Genomic DNA, 6,624 nt, shown 5'->3' on the forward strand with positions numbered 1-6,624 from the left:
CACTGGCACATACTGGGTGAGGGTGTGCTGGCAGAATCTCCATTTATGAGGTGACATCATCGCCATGGAAACAGTACAGGCAATGATGAGTTTGATTTTACTGAATGTTAGGTCCTTTTTTAACAGGACATGTGTAAAAAAAAAAAAAAAAAAGCTAGTCTGAGCAAATGTAAATTATTATTATTTTTTTTCTTCAAAAATGTGGCACTCATTTTTTTCACTCACTTTTTTGAGCAAGATGCTCAAAAAACACTGACTGCCAAATATGTCTGCAAAACAAACAGAATGTGTCTCGTGTAAACGGCCTGTTGCTTTCTGCCACTTGTCTTTTCTCTTCCCAGAGCATGAATATTAATGAGTCTTTTCAGTTTGATTGTCAGTGCTCTCCATTGAATATTAGTTTGTGTGTGTTGAACCCTCTAACTTGTGTTTTGCCGCTTTAGCCTTGATTAGATGTCTGAAGTATATTTCCTCGAGGGCGAGGGCAGAAGAATTGACCCAGATCATGTCGGAAGTTCAGGAGTTGAGCTGTATTTGAAGGAGTCTGAGAGGCCAGAGGGAGATTGGGGCGGCTGAGGCCTGCTAACTCAGAACAGATGTGCTTTTCAAAGTGAAGAGAGGGATAGATGTATGGCGTCAATAGATGTATGCTCAGACCTGTTTTATAGAGCTGCTTTACATTGTGTGAAGCGCTATGAAACCTGTGTCAAGTGTCATTTATCTAGATAAACCCCACAGTAACGGCTTCCTTCATGTCATGGATGCATCATGGCTGTCCGGTGAAGGTCCCGGCATTAAACACAGGGTGGCAGCAGAGCCACAATATTGATCTAGATGTGTTATCCACTAGATGGCAGCACAAGCTGAGAGTTGACATTTGAAAAGATTTATCTTGGTTTTCTTTGGTTATGTGAGTTTTTCTTATTTATTTTGACTGATTTTCTTCAGATACTGCAACGTTTATTTATGTTTATTTTATTTTTATTTCTTAATCTCTCCTTATATAGCATTATATAAATATAGCCTAATTAACAATATAATCTATATATAAATACTAATGAATACATCTTGATTTTATGCTTATATTTATTTAATCATAATTAACCAAAATGAATGAAACATCTATTTCCGGAAATAAGACCATTGTACAGACAATATTTAATAGTAAAATTATGATTTTTAGTACATTGCATTGGGACAGGATATTTATGTTCCAACCAGACATATATATATATATATTTATTCTTGTTATACTTTCTTCACAGTGTTTAATATTGTTTGACAGGCAATACTTTTTAATTGTGTCGGCTTGAAAACACGACACACATCCAGCTCAGATGAATATGTGCGCTGTGTAATTATGTAGATTAGGCTTGTTCACAAAAAAACATAAATCAAGGTCATTAACCGCACATATTGCCTATCTCTGTTATCACAATTCATATTCTAATTTTAATTTAGAATAATAATAATAAAAAAACAATCTCTAAATTTTGTTTCAGTTATCATGGTATCAGTAAAAAAGCCTTTAGTGTTAAGATTATTTTCTCTAAACCTCGACCTTAAGTGACTTTCATTTTTTTATCCCATTGTATTCAATTGTGTGGTTGAATTAATATATACAGTAATAAAAACTTGGTTACATGTCTGAATGTTAAAGTTGAACCTTTCGAATTACCATGACCATGTGTACATCACAATATAAGCACAATCTAAGATGTTTTTCTTTGGCAAAGGAGGTCTGGTGGATATGGCAGATTTATCTTCTTTATTCTTATAATGTCCTGATTTAACACTTGAATGCAATCATCAGTATAGTAACAGTGATTCATCTTTTTACTTACTCAAAACACACATAGTCATTGTAGCAATTAGGGGAGAAATGGGCTTTTTAATAGATGCTTTATTCTAGTGAATATTTCTAGTGAGTATGATTTACCTTTAAACCCCATTTCTTGGTATAGACCCATATCTTGTCCTGGCTGTAAAAAAAAAAAAAAACCCACCAGTGAATATTTCCACTGTTCTATACAGTTCATGTTGGCTGTATACCACACTATATTGGGTAAGTTGTCACAGTGGGCCTGCCATTAAATGGCCTTTTGTATGCTTTTCAGCAACTTCTAAGCTGTAAAATAAATGTGAAAAAAAAAATAAAAAAAAATTCTGGCCCAGACATATTGTAAATCAGTCAATTCTATATTTTCAACATATAAAACAACCTGAATTTTTATGAAATAACGTGTCTTGAGAATGAGCGTACCTTCATTTTATATCTGACCATTGTCTGAATGAATGTGTGGTGTTATTGTGTTCACCTGTTTATCCAAAAGCAATTACAGCAGGGTTAGGTTAACTCTAACTCTATTACAACAATATGATAGGACAGAATGCAGAAAAATGCTGCAATTAAAATGTGGTCCTCTGTATTTGAAACACTGAACAAAGAATTTGTGTAAGCTGACGTTTGACGCAAAACTTTACTTGGATATAGCCCATGTACCAACTCTGTGTGACTGACAATGAGTCTTTTTTCAACTTTTAAAATGGTTCTCTAGTCCGTCTGTACTGTAATAATGCTCCAGTCTTTTAGATTTTTAACGTTGCTCAAGTCAAAATGTCAATATTATATTAATATTGCTGTTGTCTGACAGTATACTGTATTAATTGCTCCTATAGCATCTTGCTCTTGTTAGTATTTTAATGTCACTCTAGTCTTAGTATGCAAACTATCCCTTAAATGTTGCTCTAGTCTAAAAGTATTTGAATATAGTTTTTATAGCATTTTGCTCTGTTAATATTTTGGCGTTACTGAGCTATAGTCTGAAAGTATCTTAATGTCGGTCTAGTCTGTCAATATTTTAATATCAGTCTAGTAAGCCTGCACAATATATTGACAAAAATTGTAATATGCGATAACTTGTTAAATAATGCGATTATGCTTTAAGTGTGTAAATTTATATTAAAATATATTTAAAAACTGAAAATGGTATAAGCAACATGCACGTTTCACATTCTTTTTGTGAGAAGAAAGCATCCCTACAACTTCTGAAAGTGAACAGCAGTGTTTTGCTGTGGCATTACACAAAAAGTAAGTGTCCTTTTAACGTCAGTGTAAACCAGGGGGGTTCAGGGAGGCCTACATTAGGTTTATTTAACAACAGAAACTGAATAAATATCAAAATAAAACACTGCGTAGTCTTCACTGTATGATTCTTATTGAAGTTACAAAAGTTCTTCAGTGAGCAGTTTCTCTTAGTCTCTTGTTGTTTAACAAGCACACAGATATCGGCAGGTTTATTAGGATGCTGTCACTTTAAGAGCCGCACGGATCCAATATATTGTTACACGCACAATTTCTTTCTTTCTGAACTGTTTACTTCACTTAAGACATAACTGACTGTGTTTACACGAATACTCACCAAGACAGGCATTTCAACATCATTTTGTGTGTATTTTGGCCATAATCTGCAGAAGAGAACTGAATTCAGGATCACGTGCTCGTCGTGCTGTCTGAGAGGTGGCTTTCTGTGCGTGTGGTGCGAGTACTTTGCTTATTGCATTTAATAACATTAAGCATGCACATGTATGTAACGGTTTTGTGTCGAGTCTATTCTATGCTGTCTGCTTTGACCTTAAACTTAGATTTTTTTTAATATTTTGGAGTATTAAAATCATGCAGTTATTGCAAGCCATTGCGGTATGCATATATTTGTTGTAATATTTCGATATATCCGATATATCATGCAGCCCTAAAGTCTAGTCTAGCTCTAGTCTGAAAGTATCTTAATGTGGGTCTAGTCTGTCAGTATTTTAATGTCGCTCTAGTCGTTAATGTTTTAATGCCACTCCAGCCTGACAATATATTTATATTAATATTGCTCTTTTTTATTTTTGTTGCTTATGCACATATAAAATAATGTGATCATCAAACATTAAACGGCAGATAAATCAAAACGGCCTTACATCACTGAATGAAACGCTGACCCAGGACGAGGTGTGAGACTGTAAAGCTTTGGGGTGTTGATGGACTTGTGTTTTGATCATCGTTCTGAATCCGATGTGGATGTAAACATTTGTCAGATATTCATACAACAAAATATTCTTGAGTTTTATGGATAAAAAAAATGCTGGCGGTGCCTGGCAACTTTTTGAAAATACAGGGAATGAGTTAATAATGATCTTTTGATGTTGGTCTAGTGTCAGTAATTTTAATATCGCTCGAGTCTGTTAATATCTTAACGTCACTAGTCTGGCAGTATATTAATATTGCGCTTATAGAATTTTGCTCTTGTTAACATTTTAACGTCCGTCTAGTCTGTTGGTACTCTGTCTCAATGTAGTCTGAGCATATTAATATTGCTCTACCCTGTCAGTATAAACGTTGCTCTAGTCTGTCAGTACTTTGTGTCATGCTTGTCTGCACATGTCATATGTAACAGGATCTGTTTCATTATCATTCATCCGGCTGAAATACTGAATGTAATGAAAAATCTAAACACGGCGTGTCACTGAACATGACCTATGACCTAATTTCTCTTGAACTGTATCTAATGATCTTGACCCTAACCCTTAATGGTCCCAACTCCATCAAAGTTGTGTAAAGTTGCTCCACTGTGATCTCCGTGTCCCGGTCTCGTCCTCACCCCTCGGCGGGCCGCCACGATCCCCTCACACCCCTCCTGTGCTGTACCTTTGTCCCTGTTTGAATATTTCACATTGCTGTTGCCGCTGGTGCGTGATGCAGGACTGAGCTCTCATTGTGTACATGCGTGTGGGAGCGCTGGTATGCGGGCCCTTGGCGTGTGGTGCGACAGGGCATGCGTGTGGCCGCTGACGCCAGTCTGCCCGCCTGTGCCCGCCTGTCTGTCTCAGCACGCCGTGTTTGGACACACCTGACCGAGGCTGGAATCACCCACATGGCCGCCCGGGTTTTTTATCTCTTTCCCGTCTCCTTCGTTCTCCGGTCGTACATCGACTCTGTCCTTGTTTCTCCCCGTGCTCCTTAGTGTGCTCTTTGTATTTTACTGTCTCCCTCTTTCACTAATTTTTCTTTCATGTCTGGAGTGGTAAAGAAAGAGTTCATTTATTTCTCGCGTCTCTTTCTGAGCCTTGTGAATCGTATCATGTGATTTTGGGCTTCATTCAATCAGATTTGCTTGAATTGCTTATGCTAGTACCTTGCTTCAAGTTTATTTTCGAACATGCCCATGGACGTCTTAAAACTTGAGCCTTTTAGAGGTTTAGGTTTAGATTTTTCCAAGATTTGAATATCTTGTTTTACATTTCGCACCCTAGAGGAACATTTAAATATGAAATCTCTTTACCCAATATGGAAATTAGTGTTGCTCCATCCAACCATGATTGGTTTCTTGTGTGGGGATTATGGGGGTTTCACACTTCCATTAACTGACATAGTTCAGTTATGTGGTCTGAACAATGAGACACATGTACATTTGGATTTTGTACGCATGATCGAATAGCTATCAATCTAAACCGGCTCAAATATGTCTTAAAGGGCATTTACACATACTCTTTTCATGATCAGATTGCTATCTGATTGTGTTCAGTTCACTTTTTTTTTTTCGTAAACCTATTGCCTTAAAATGATTAATAACTAAACTTAATGCTTAATTGAAAAAAAATAAGGTATGTGAACATGACAATTCCACATTACTTAATTTTTTTGATTACGCATGAAGTTTATTTACTTAATAATTTTAAGGCAACAGGTTTCCTAATTTTTTTTTAAGTTAAGTCAACTGAGCAGATTTTTACAGTGTAAAAATACATGATGTGACCAACTTTATTTTAATTTATGGATTATTTTTTTATTTTTTTTGGGAGCTTGACAGCCTCAGGTCTCCATTTACTGTAATTGCATGTACCGGTAGTATGAAAGTCATACAGTAAGTTACTTCATAATACAACATAAATAAGAGCAGTACTTGACATTCATGATGTTGAATGAAACGTTGCACCTCTCAGATGACCTTGGCGAGAGTGGTTCGAGTGTAAAGTCACGATCTGTTCATTGTTTCTTGATATGTCTCTCACACCTCACTATAGGGCAGCTCTGCCAGTTTTGCACATTTTTTTGTTTCCTGTGATGATAAGATTCTGTACATATTTCAGACTTATCTTATTGATTTGTTTGTTTGTTTTCACATGCTGGGAGTCTTGTCCTCGTACTGTCATGCCTGTCAAATCACAATTCCATCTGAGAATGTGAGAGAGAAGGAAAGAGAGAAAGAGAGACAAAGTGGTGCCCCATGTTTATCAGAACCATGGAGTTGAATTCCAGATGGCATGATAAGGAGAGAAACAAGCAAACAAAAACTCAAAAATAGAAAGTATGAAAGTAAAAGAGAGGGCAGACAGGCTGACGACGGGAGCCCTGGTGCATTCTGGGAAAATAGTTTGAGAGTGTTCTGGTCGCCGCTCCTTTGATTTGCTCAGACGGAGCGGATTAAAGTTTGTCATTTCATATTCATCCAGAGACACAAACTGAATCAACAAGATGATTTTAGCAATCTATGGCAATTAAACCAGGAGGAATATGTGCCTTCTTTAATGTAGTTTCTGCTTTTCATTCTCTGGTCTCCTGTATGTGAAGAGTCATGA

The 6,624-nt window shown here is 36.5% G+C and overlaps 1 long non-coding RNA gene across 2 annotated transcripts in view; it reads left to right on the forward strand.

Annotated features, from left to right (window-relative positions):
- The window catches only part of LOC306990728, a 140,764-nt gene that overhangs the window by 48,698 nt on the left and 85,442 nt on the right, over positions 1–6,624 (forward strand). The gene's annotated exons all lie outside the window — the stretch shown is intronic.

This window comes from Phoxinus phoxinus (assembly GCF_949152265.1).
Source record: "Phoxinus phoxinus genome assembly, chromosome: 22".
Classification (NCBI taxonomy): Eukaryota; Metazoa; Chordata; class Actinopteri; order Cypriniformes; family Leuciscidae; genus Phoxinus; species Phoxinus phoxinus.